This window comes from Stenella coeruleoalba (genome assembly GCF_951394435.1).
Source record: "Stenella coeruleoalba genome assembly, chromosome: 2".
Lineage (NCBI taxonomy): Eukaryota > Metazoa > Chordata > Mammalia > Artiodactyla > Delphinidae > Stenella > Stenella coeruleoalba.
Window position 1 is genome coordinate 108,937,768 of NC_137147.1, and position 11,346 is coordinate 108,949,113.

Sequence of the window (11,346 nt, forward strand, 5' to 3'; positions counted from 1 at the left end):
CCCATACAGATTATGGATGTGTTAGGAGGCCTGAGCCTGGACACCTGCATCACTTCTTTGGTTGCCAGCTCTACCCTTCTTGGTCCTCCTAGGCCCTGAGCACGCACTCTGGCTTCAGACAAAAGTCAGGAGATGCTTTTCCCTCCTCACCCTGTAGGCCCTGCTTCAGCCTCCTCCGAGTACATGCAGTTTGGGTTAATGAACCTGCCGGTCTTGAAAGGGTAACGCTCCTCATGTGTGTGAGGGTTGGGCTTTCTGTGGGTGGGAGATAGGATGGGTGTGGAGGCCAGTACCTGGAGCATAGGAGATTGAATGAGTGTGAATGGATGCGTCGGGGAGGATCAGTGAAACACAAGGTGATGTGTCAGTTCAAGGGAGGCTGAGCTCAGTGGGTGGATCCCAGGTGGGTGGATCTGAGCTTGGGGAGCTGCTGAGGCTGTGGGTCCAACTCTGTTGTGGAGAGTGCTGGGTTGGGCTGGTCCCTGCTGAGCAGTGGGAGGACAGCTTGCAGCACAGGCTCCTCTGCTTGACTGTCCTGGGCTGAGCTGGGCCTGTTTGTGTACATGTGCATGTCAAGGTCTCTGCAAGGTAGTGGCAGGACCTAGGTCAGTCTGGCTCTCCATTGATCCTTGCACATCTGGTTCTGTGAGGCAGATACGTGCAACAAACATCCAAAAATGTGTATTGTAGCAGTACAAAAATTGTAACAATTTTGATTCAATTTCAGACTTGAAAAGTTGCAAGAATATATAGCACAAAGAACTTTAAAATACTCTTACCCGACCTCAGCTCACATTTTGCCCCAATTGCTTTAATTCTGTCTCTATACACACTTTTTTTTTCTGATCCATTAGGATCAAGTTAGAGATGGGCCCTTTTGTTCCAAATATTTTATTGTCAGTTTGCTAAGAACAAGCATAACTGCAGATCAATGATCATAATCGGGAAGTCTAACACTGATATCATACTGTTACCTAATCCATAGTCCATTGTAAAATCTTGCCAATTTTCCCAATCATATCTTCCATAGTTTTCTTTCCTGGTTCAGAATCCAACCCAGAATTACTACATCTAGTTCTCATGTCCTTCAGCCTTCTTTCCATGTCTGTCTTGGAAAAGTATTGGCTGATTTTGTAGAATGTCCTTCAATTTGGGTTTGATGTCGGCTCACAATTAGATTTAATTGAGCTTTTTTGTGTAGGAATACAGATGGTCCCTGACTTAAAATGGTTCGATTTAAGATTTTTTGACTTTAGGATGGTGTGAAAGTGATATTATTCAGTAGAAACTACTTCAAATACGGAATTTTGATCTTTTCCCAGGCTAGTGATACGTGGTAGGGCTCATGATTCTGGGCGGTGGCAGTGAGCCACAGACCCTAGTCAGCTATGTGATCTCAAAGGTAAACCCAACAATACACAACTCTTTTTTTGTACCCATACAAACATTGTTTCACTTTCAGTACAGCATTCAATACGTGAGATACCCAATACTTTATTATAAAATGGGCTTTGTGTTAGATGATTTTGCCTAACTGTAGGCTAATGTGTTAGGACATTAGAAGTAGCCTCAGATAAGCTATGATGATCAGTAGGTTGTGTATTAAATGTATTTGTGACTTAGGGTATTTTCAATCTATGATGGGTTTATGGCAACATAACCCCATCATAAGTCAAGGAAGATGTGTACCACAGAAGAGATATTGTGTACTTGATGCATCATATTGGGAGGCACAGAATACTTGGTGAGTTTTAGTGATGTTTACTTTGAGCACTTGGATTAAGGGGCATCTGTCAAGTTTCTCCACTGTAAGTTATAAGGAGGTATTTCGAGGCTAAATATCCTGTTCTTCAACTTTTCACTCACTAGTTAATAGCATCTATTAATATTTTAACTCCGTTATTACCTTTATATTTATTAGTATTGTACAGTAAGGAAGAGCTTTCTCTTAAAACTTTTTCTTTCCATTTTTGGATGTGGAGTCGGGCATTCTCAGCAAATACTCTTGCCTTCTAAATACAGCTCCGTATAAAGAAGCCTTTCCTCTTGGTTTTTGGTGTCAATGATGAGGAAAGGGGTGGGCTTTCTGTATGGGGGGAGAAATTAGAGCTGGGTTAAAATTACCAATGGGTAAGAAAATTAACAAAATGCCAAACCAGCAACAAGGCCATTTGCTGTGATGTTTGCCACACTCGCCTACTAGGAGGCAGTGTCATTGCTATTCCACATCTGCCTGGCTCCTCTACCTCTAGGCCCTGTGCTCTAGATAACTTAAGATGAGGGATGGGAAGGGTTGGGGGAGGAGGAGGGAGCCGACTTGGGCTGCACGAAGAAGCTGTTTATCTTCCATCAGTGTTGAGGAGCTTCTCTAGGCCTTAGTTCTTTCATCTGTAAAATAAGACCTGTGCTCATTAGAACTTCCTGTGGAGCTTGTTAAAAGCAGGTGGCCAGGCCCTGCCCCTGATTTGGGCTGTGATTTGTGTGTTCAGGAGGTGGGTGGGGCCTGCGTGGGTGTTTCCACAGGTACTTGCTGGCAGTTCCAATCCCAGTTGGGTTTGGAAACTGCCAGCCTAGCAACTAGCACTGGCTGGCCCACGGTGCAGTCTCCCATGTTTGGGGTCAGATAATGCTCTTCGCATAAAATAGACAAGAGAGTCTTCTGCCTTCTGTGTCACAGATTCTGCTTCTTCAAGATTTGAAAGGCCCCAGGAAAGTTTTGGAGGTAATTATCTTCTTTTTTTCTATATTGCCCTTAGTTGTGTTAAAGTATAATTTTCAACAAAGTGAAATGGCTCTCATACAGATGGATATAAAATGAACACATGTTAAGCATTTTTAAAAACTCAAAGAACTGAGATGTTACAGTCAGTTCAAAGGAGAAGTCAAGGACAAATTTGGAGTAAAAGAACGTTGAAATGAATTTATAAATGGACACGAGACTGACTTCTTCCACAGGAGGGAAGTCAGCTGAACCTCTACCCAACAGAATTTATTTATTTGCCTTTGTCTATAGATAAGAATTATTTGTATTATCAGGTATCTATAACTTACAGAGTTGTAAAATAGCTCCAAGGCAGTGAAAGGTGCAGAGCCTCTCTATAGAATCCAAATCAAAACCCAGGTTGTTGCTCTTAACAGTTGAAGCACAAATTTCCCCCTCTATCTGTAAATTCATATTCTCTGTATTGCTTATGTTGTTAATATTTTTAATTTTATTAGTATATAATTAATTATAGTTTTCTCATAATTAGGAAAACTCCGTTATTATGTGTCATTTTAAATGTTATGTTTGTTTTCTTTTCTAAATTAAACTTGTCAGATGTTTATTTTATCCATAGTTTCAAAGAACTAGCACTTGGAGATGTAACTTTCTTTTTACTTTACTTTTACTTTCCTCATTAGATACTGGAAAAAAACATGGATTCAATTGTGAGGAATGTGAGTAAAGCTCATTTTCTTTTTCAACTGCAGGGGTCAGCAAACTATGCGCAGCTGCCTGTTTATGGGTAAGCCATGAACTAAGAATGGTTTTTCACATTTCTAAATGCTTTAAAACAATAGCAACAACAAGAGGAGAATACTGTGGCCTGTGGAAACCATACGAAATTCAAATCAGTGTCTACATACAGAGTTTCATTGGGGTGCAGCCACATTCATTTGTTTACAAATTGTAGATGGCTGTTTTCCTGATGCACTGGCTGAATTAAATAGTTGCCACAGAGACAGTACGCAGCAGTGTTATCACTTTGCAGTACAGACTGCAGTTATACATTTATAACTCAGTAGTGTTATGAGGGCCATACCTTATCACCATATCGTGACAGTTAATTTTTTTAAAATTATTAGTGCATACTTAACGTTAAAGAAAAAAGAGCCCCCCCCCCCCCCCCGCCCCGTCTAAGAACGTGCAGGGCGACGGCGGCCGGGGTGGGGGTGCGCATGTGCCCTGGGCCCGGGCCCCCCGGGAGCCATAATCCTGGAGGGACCCGCTCCCAGGAGTCATGTCCCTGCGCCCCGGCCCCCGGGAGACATAATCCATGCTCCCCGGCCGGGCCCCTAGGAACCGTGTCTACAAGTCCCGGGGGCCAGCGTGGCAGGGGCCGGCGTGGCAGGTGCTGGGCTCACTCCGGGAGGCGGCAGGCGCCGTGAGCCCCTTCCCGCAGGGGCGCCTGTGCCGCGGACCGGCGGCCGGGGATCGCGGGGATCGCGGGGGACAGGAGCGCAGCGGACAGAGAGGCCTGGGCGCCGCCGGTTCATGTTGCTGTTTACGCTGCGGGCGCGCAGTGCCCCCTGCCCGCCCGCCAGCCCGCTGCTCCCCCGCCCGCTCCAACATGCCCTCAGTGCGCCTGCCGCTGCGCCCCCAGGCGCTAGACCGCGCGGCCGCCATGGGGAATGGGATGAACAAGATCCTGTCTGGCCTGTATATCGGCAACTTCAAAGATGCCAGAGAAGAACAAGATGACACACATTCTGTCTCTGCACTACAGCGCCAGGCCAACATTGGAGGGGGTTAAATACCTGTGCATACCAGCAGCGGATTCACCATCTCAAAACCTGACAAGACATTTCAAAGAAAGTATTAAATTCATCCACTAGTGCGCCTGCGAGGTGAGGGCTGCCTTGTTCACTGCCTGGCCGGCGTCTCCAGGAGTGTGAGTCTGGTGGTTGCATACATCATGACGGTCACCGACTTCGGCTGGGAAGATGCCCTGTGCACTGTGCATGCAGGGAGGTCCTGTGCAAACCCCAACCTGGGCTTCCAGAGGCAGCTCCAGGAGTTTGAGGAGCACCAGGTCCATCACTTCCGCCAGTGGCTGAAGGAGGAGTACGGAGAGAGCCCTTTGCGGGATGCGGAAGAAACCAGAGGCCTTCTGGCCACCCCAGGAATTCTGAAGTACTGGGCCTCTCTCAGAAGACTGTAATGTACCTGAAATATTGCAAAGCCAGAGTTTAGGTGCTGCCCAGAAGAAAAGCAGACAGAGTTTAGGTGCTGCCCAGAAGAAAAGCAACCAGAGTTCATTTTTCAGCGTCCAGAAGTAATTTGTGAACTCGCCTGTTTTCATTTTAAACAATATATATGCAATTGTGTCATCAAAAGAAAGAAAAAGAGAAAACTGGGCTTTAAATGTTATGTTTTTAAGGTATGAGTAACCCATTCATTCGGTAGGCAAGGGAAGCTGTTTACCAATGGTGAGTTAATTTCTCTGGAAGAAACATGTGCAGAGTAAGTAAACTTATTTAAAACTATTAGCCTTTGGGTGAGAATGGTTGCTTAAAGGGGTGAGAATCGTTGCTTAAAGGGTTGAGAACATTGGGAGCAATATCAGTAGTCAATTCAAAACAAGGCAAATGATTTTGAATGGTTTTCCTTGGTTCTTGATGAGTCAAATGTTACCAATACTGCTCAGCTGTTATGCAAGGGTCAACGCCAACTTTGAAGAGTAAAGAATTAGCCTCTAGAATAATCTGCGTAGAACAGCTACAGGTGAGAATAATTTTAAAGATGAGCAATCACTGATTCAGTATAACCTGAAGTGGGAATTGGCTGAGCTAATGTTACAGCTGATTGTGGTAGAAATACATGCAGAGCAGAAAGGGCTTATTTGGACAGACTTCAAAGCTTGCAGAAAGGTAAAGTGTTTAAAACCTGTGTTATTCATTTTGTTACTCATTAATACGTATTCTGTAGAAAATATCTAAATTTCAATTATTGAACCAGTACTGTTAGCAGTGAATTTTACTCTCATAGAGTTAACCATCATCAGTTCCATGAATTTTGGTAGTTGTATTTAATTGTGGTAATGTTTTTTTAAACATATAATATTTGTTATTTTAACCATTCATAATTGTATAATTAGAGGCAATAAATATGTTTACGGTGTTATGGTAACCATCATCACTATGTCTAAAACTTTTTCCTCATCCCCAGCAAAAACCGTGTACTCGGTAAACAATAACTCCCTATTCCCCATATCACATTTTGTTTATCCATTCATATTTTGGTGGACATTTTGGTTGCTTCTGCTTTTTGGTTGTTTTGCAGAATGCTGCTATGAACATGGGTGTACAAATATCTGTTTAAATCCCTGCTTTCAGTTATTTTGAGTATATCCAAGAACTGGAATTGCTAGTTCATGTGGTAAATCTATGTTTAATTTTTTAAGGAAATGCCGTACTATTTTCCACAGCAACTGCACTATTTTACATTCCTACCAGCAGTGTACAAGTTTCTCCACATCCTTGCCAAAACTTGTTACTTTCTGGGGTTTTTCTTGGTTTTGATTTTGTTCTTTTGATAATAGCCATCCTTGTGAGTGTGAAGTGGTATCTCATTGTAGTTTTGATTTGCATTTCCATAATGATTAGTGATATTGAGCATCTTTTTAGGTGTTTATTGGCCATATGTATATCTTCTATGAAGAAATGTCTGTTCAAGTTCTTTGTCAGTTTTTAAATTGGTTGTTACTGAGTTGTAGGAGTTCTTTGTATATTCTGGATATTAATTCTTTATCAGATATGATTTGCAAATATTTTCCCTCATTCTGTGTGTTGTCTTTTCTCTCTGTTGATAATGTCCTTTGATACACAAAAGTTTTAACTTTTGACAGAGTTCAATGTGTTATTTTTTCTTTATTGCTTATGCTTTTGGTGTCATATCTAAGAATCCTTTGCCAAATCCACAGGCATGAAGAATTACTCCTATGTTTTCTTTCAAGAATTTTATGGTTTTAGCCCTTATATTTAATCCTTTGATACATTTTGTGTTAATTTTTGTATATGGTATGAGGTAGGGGTCCAACTTCATTCTCTTGCATATGGAAGTCCTGTTGTCCCAGCATCATCTGTTAAAGAGACTATTCCTTTCCCATTGATTGGACTTGAGACCCTTGTCAAAAATCAGTTAGCCATAAATGTATGGGTTTGTTTCTGAACTCTCAGTTCTATTCCATTGGTCTATAAGTCTGTCCTTCTGTCAGTCCACAGCATTTTGATTACTGTAGCTTTGTAGTGAGCTACGAAGTGTGGGTCCTTCCACTTTGTTCTTTTTTAAGATTTGTTTTTTTTGTCTACCTGGGCTGTATAAGTTTGCTAGTGCTGCCATACAGAATACCACAGACTTAAACGGAGATTTATTTTCTTACAGTTCTGGAGGCTAGAAGTCCAAGATGAAGATGTAAGCAGGTTTGATTTCTCCCGAGGCCTCTCTTCTTGCCTTGGAGCTGGCTGTCTTCTTGCTATGTCCTCACATGCTCTTAGCCCTGGTCTCTCTGTATCCAAATTTCCTCATCTAATAAGGACACCGGTCAGATTAGACTAGGGCCCACCCTAATGGACTCACTGTAACATAATTACCTCTTTAAAGGCCCTTTCTGCAAGTATAGTCACATTCTGAGGTACTGGAGTTAAGGCTTCTGCATATGAATTTTGGGGAATACAGTTCAGCCTATTACATGGACTCCATGCACTGAATTTGAGAATCAGCTTTTCCATTTCTGCAAAAAAAGCCCACTGGAATTTTAATAGGAGTTGCTCTGAATTTTGTAGATGGCTTTGGGTAGTATTGACATCTCGACAGTATTAAGTCTTCCAGTCCATGAGCATGGGATCTCTTTCCACTTATTTAGATCTTCTTTAATTTCTTAGAGGAATATTTTGTAATTTTCAGGGAACAAGCCTTTCACTCCTTGCTTAAGTTTATTCCCAGGCATTTTATTCTTTTAGATTGTGCTATTGTAGTATAATAAGAAATACGTATTTGGTCTTTCTCCCCAGTTCTTGGCATAAAATCTTCTAAAACCCTTGGAATTTCCTGAGTATTATTCATAATAAGCCCCTTTCAACCATACCTGAGTTTATGCTAATGAGGTGACTCTTGGTGGGCTGTAGATCACTTCAGGATGGGGGCTAGTTGCTAGAGGAACCAACCATGTGAATAGAGGATTGGAACTTTTTAGCCCCACCCCCTGACCTCTGTGGAGGGGAGGGGGCTGGAAATTGAGTTAATCACCAATAGCCAATGATTTAATCCATCACATCTACATATTTGAACCTCCATAAAAACTCTTAAGTGATGGGGTTTGGAGAGCTTCCAGGTTGGTGAATGTGTGCTGGGAGGGTGGCACATCCCAAACTCCTTGGGGACAGAAAATCCTGTGCTGAGGATCCTTCCAGACCTCACCCTATGTACCTCTTGGTCTGGCTGTTCATTTGTATCCTTTATAATAAACCAGTAATAGTAAAGTTTATCTCCAAGTTCTGTGAGCTGTTATAGCAAATTACTGAACCTGAGTTGGAGTCATGGGAACCCCCAGTTTGTAGCCAAATCAGACAGAAGTATGGGTAACCTGGGGACTCAAAACTTGTGACTAGCCTCTGAAGTAGGGGAATTGAGATTTTAATCTGTGGGGTCTGTGCTAACTCTGGGTAGTGAGTGTCAGAAGTGAAATAAGTTGTAGGGCACCCAGTTGGTGTCTACAGAGAACTGGCGAATTGCTTGGTGTGGAAAACCCACACATAGATATTATTGTAAATTGAATTGATTTCTCAGTTTTCTTTTCTAATTATTCATCACTGGTATATAGAAACAACTGATTTTTGCAATTTTGCTGAATTTGTTGATTCACTCTAGTAACTTTCTTGTACATTCCTTGGGATTTTCCATGTGTAGGATCATGTCACCTGCAGATAGTTTTACTTCTTCATTCCCAATTTGGATGCCTTTTATTTCTTTTCTTGTTTAATTGCTCTGCTAGAATTTCTAGTACAGTGTTAAATAGCAGTGGTGAAAGCAGGCATTCTTGTCTCATTCATGAAATTACAAGTAAAAAGCTTTCAATCTCTCATCGTGAAGCATAATGTTAGCTGTGGTTTTTTTCATAAATGCCCTTTATCATGTTGAGGAATCTTCCCTCTATTCCTAGTTTTTCTGAGAGTTTTTATAATGAAAGAGTGTTGGCTTTTGTAAATGCCTTTTCTGTATCAATTGAGATGACAGTATGTTGTTTTTTTCTTCTACTACTGTGATATATTACATTCATTTTTCTCTTATGTTGAACCCTTGCATTTCTATTATAAATTCCACTTTGTCATGGTATATAATCCTTTTAATGTGCTCAGTTTGGTTTGCTAGTATTTTGTTGAGGATCTTTGCATTGATATTCATAACGGATTGATTTGTAATTTTCTTTTTTGTGATGGTCTTAATATGGCTTTGGTATTAGGGAAATGCTGACCCCATAGAACGAGATGGAAAGTGTTCTCCTAGTTTATTTCTTTGAAGAGTTTGAGAAGGACTGGTGTTAATTGTTCTTTAAATTTTTGGTAGAATTTACCAGTGAATCCATGTGGTCCTCGACTTTTCTTTGTTGGGAAATTTTTGATTACTGATTCAATGTTTTTACTTGTTATAGGTCTAGTGAGATTTTCTGTTTCTTCAGTCAATTTAGGTAATTTGTGTGTTTCTAGGAATTTGTCCGTTTCATCTAGGTTATCCAATTTTAGAACCCAAAGAAGGATTCCAGTTTTTTTGTTGTTGTTGTTTGTTATATTTATTTTTGGCTGTGTTGGGTCTTCGTTTCTGTGCAAGGGCTTTCTCCAGTTGCGGCAAGTGGGGGCCATTCTTCATCACGGTGCGCGGGCCTCTCACTGTCGCGGCCTCTCCTGTTGCGGAGCACAGGCTCCAGACGCGCAGGCTCAGTAGTTGTGTCTCACGGGCTTAGTTGCTCTGTGGCATGTGGGATCTTCCCAGACCAGGGCTCGAACCTGTGTCCCCTGCATTGGCAGGCAGATTGTTAACCACTGCGCCACCAGGGAAGCCCTCCAGTTTTTTCTTCTGTTAAACCTTGGCTATTAGGAGCTAGGGAGTGAGAAAATGTGTATGTATGCATGGATAGTTGAATATAAATATATAAAAATGTATTTTTATTTATAAAAGTGCAATTTGATTTAGGACTTCAACCTAACAAATTCAGCTAGCAAAGCAAGATATTTTCCTTCTTAAAAGAAAATGAATTTTTTTTAATTTTTAAGATTGTTTTTAATTATTTGAACAGGCAGCACGTCACATGGTTCACAATTCAAAAGATAAAAATGAGCTTACAGTGAGCAGTCTCCATCCAACTCATGTCCTCCAGCCTTCTAGTTCCCCCTTTGCACATGGAGCCCTGTTGTCAGTTTCTTTTGTGTCCTAGATATGTTACATGTATATGTGATGGGTTTTAAAGTGTGTCCACACATTATTAAAGCCCCCTCCCTTCAAGAGGTGTAGGTTTCATCCCTCCTCTTGGTTATGGGCTGGACTTAGTGACTCCCTTATAACTAATAGAACATGACAGAAGTGATAGTGTGTAACATCCAAGACTAAGTCATTAATATATTTTGTGACCTCCTCCTTGCTCTTTCTTGGATCAATTGCTCTGCGGCAAGCCAGCTGCCATGTTGCAAAGACACTGAGGAACTGAGGCCTCCCGGTAACAGCAATGTAAGAAACTCATCTTGGAAGTAGACAGACCCTCCAGCCCCAGTGAAACTTTCAGATGACTGCAGCCTGGATAACACCTTTTTTTTCTTTTTAAAGAGTTTCCGGGTTTCTATTTTATTTTATTTTTTTGGCCACGCCGTGCAGCTTGTAAGATCTTAGTTTCCCAACCAGGGATCAAACCCATGCCCCCAGCAGTGGAAGCATGGGGTCCCAACCACTGGACCGCCAGGGAAGTCCCAACATCTTATTTTTAAAAATTGAGATATAATTCATATACCATATAATTTTCCCTTTTGAAGTATAAATATAGTGGTTTTTAGTATATTCACAAAATTGTGCAACTCTCACTGCTGTATAACTTCAGAACATGTTCAGTACCTCCAAAAGAAGCCTCATACCAATTCACTCCCCATTTCCCCACCCCCAGCCCATGGCAACCACTAATCTACTCTTAATTTCTATGGATTTGCCTGGAAGTTTCATATAAATGGAATTGTATAATATATGGCCTTTTGTGTCTGGCTTCCTTCACTTAGCATAATGTTTTCAAGGTTCATCCATGTTGTACTTCATTCCTTTGTATGGCTGGATAATATTCCAGTGTATGGATAGTACGACATTTTGTTTATATATTCATCAGTTTATGAACATTTGGGTTGTTTCCATTTTTTAGTTATTGTGAATAATGCTGCTATGAAATGTATAAAAATTTTTGTGTGAACATATGTTTTCATTTCACTTGAGTATATTACTTAGGAGTGCAATTGTTGGGGTCACATGGTAACTTGATGTTTAACTTTTTGAAAAATTGCAAAACTGTTTTCCAAAGTAGCTGCGCCATTTTACATTCCAACCAGCAATGTATG

At 41.2% G+C, this 11,346-nt stretch overlaps 1 pseudogene across 1 annotated transcript; it reads left to right on the top strand.

Annotated features, from left to right (window-relative positions):
* On the top strand, positions 1–11,011 carry LOC307181799 (dual specificity protein phosphatase 22-like; annotated as a pseudogene). The gene is made up of 2 exons (XR_013831735.1): positions 1–2,722; positions 3,403–11,011. The product of XR_013831735.1 is annotated as a dual specificity protein phosphatase 22-like (transcript).
* The last annotated feature ends 335 nt before the right edge of the window (positions 11,012–11,346 follow it).